The sequence below is a fragment of the Montipora capricornis genome, unplaced genomic scaffold, assembly GCF_036669925.1.
Source record: "Montipora capricornis isolate CH-2021 unplaced genomic scaffold, ASM3666992v2 scaffold_292, whole genome shotgun sequence".
NCBI classification, from domain to species: domain Eukaryota; kingdom Metazoa; phylum Cnidaria; class Anthozoa; order Scleractinia; family Acroporidae; genus Montipora; species Montipora capricornis.
Genome location: NW_027180033.1, coordinates 3,530 through 5,000, shown reverse-complemented (window position 1 = coordinate 5,000; position 1,471 = coordinate 3,530). Strand labels below are relative to the sequence as shown.

Genomic DNA, 1,471 nt, shown 5'->3' with positions numbered 1-1,471 from the left:
TTAGGACATAGCGTTGATGAAGTGGCAGTACGCGCAGACTTATGTTGAAGCTCTCTCCCGCCATCACGCTACCAAAACACGTCCAAAAACAAAAGGGTTTCATTAGCAAAAACGATGGCGCTGCACGTGCGCCACGATTTTTGTATACAGTTCTCAAACTTTCTCTGCGAAACATGACATAAAATGAGTAAGGTTAAAGTCGTCAGAATCTTCCTTCTCTGTGAATCCTTAACCCATTTGACTAAATTTTGAAACTCACTTGTATATTTCTAGGAGACGTTTTCGATAGCACTGTCGTCATGTTTTCGTTGACTCAAATTGACTGACAGTTTACCATATTTTGGACAGCCTTTCTCGAAACAGCTGTATACATTCATTTCTTTTAAAGACGCTAAAAGGACTATGATAACAAGTACTTCTAGTACGTGATGTCGTGCAACCGGTGTTCTCCAGGCCTCAGTTGTTCAAAGGATCGATAACGCTATCCACCGGATAAATCGCTGTCCGGCGGATAAACACTAGCAAAACCAATTGAGTTATCCAGAGGATAGTGATTTTTCCAGTGGATAGCGCTATACACCCTTCGAACAACTAGGGCCTGGTGGATAGCGTTATCCTCCTTTTGAACAAGTGGGGCCAGGTTTTCTATGTATGCTTGTAAGGCTGTAAGTCTAAACTAAGGTTAACTGCTGTTGTACTGTTACTGGGAAACGACTCTGTTGTACCATTACCGTTATTATGGAAACTCCATTGCAATATAGGCCCCAGTTGTTCAAAAGGTGGATAACACTATCAACCGGATAAATCACTATCCTATCCACTGGATAGTAATTTATCCGGCGGATAGCGCTATCCATTGTTTGTACAACTGGGGCACGTGGCCCGTTTCTCGAAAGTCCCGAAAACTTTTCGGACCCGGAAAGCCATTTGTGAAACTGCCAACCGCTTGTTTTGGAAAGCCGATCTTTAAACATGTTAAAAAAAAAAAAAAAGAGCTGTGTAGTTTGACGACTTGAATCTTCTTCGTTCTTGAGATACAAAGGGAATTGTGACACCCGAAAATGGCCCGTAAAGTTTCGGGACTTTCGAGAACCGGGGCCCTGGGGCCCGTTTCTCAAAGGTCCCGAAAATTTTTCAGGCCCGAAAAGCCATTTGAGAACTTGCTAACTGCTCCTTCAGGAAAGCTGATCTTTTAACATTTTTTCAACGTAACAAAAAGAAAACTGACTATAAAGTTTGATAACTCAAATCCTCTCCGTCCTTGAGATGCAGAGGGATTTGTGACACCCGAAAAAGGCCCGTAAAGTTTCGGGACTTTCGAGAAAAGGGCCTCTGATGCGTTAATCCTGCGTTGACGTTATTAGGTTTTGGGCTTTGTTCAACCAGGTACATTAGTTAATTTTGTTAATCCCTTGTTTACTTCAGAGACTTTGCCCATATTAATCTAAATTTATTAGTCGACAAGTTACGT

The 1,471-nt window shown here is 42.0% G+C and overlaps 1 protein-coding gene across 1 annotated transcript in view; it reads left to right on the top strand.

The window, feature by feature from the left end:
• Window positions 1–1,202, top strand: part of LOC138035175 (tetratricopeptide repeat protein 28-like) — a 21,410-nt gene extending 20,208 nt beyond the window's left edge. Inside the window, exon 5 of the mRNA XM_068881999.1 lies at window positions 1–1,202. This exon is cut by the window's left edge and continues 2,817 nt beyond it. The gene's annotated coding sequence lies outside the window, so the exon portion shown is untranslated.
• The last annotated feature ends 269 nt before the right edge of the window (window positions 1,203–1,471 follow it).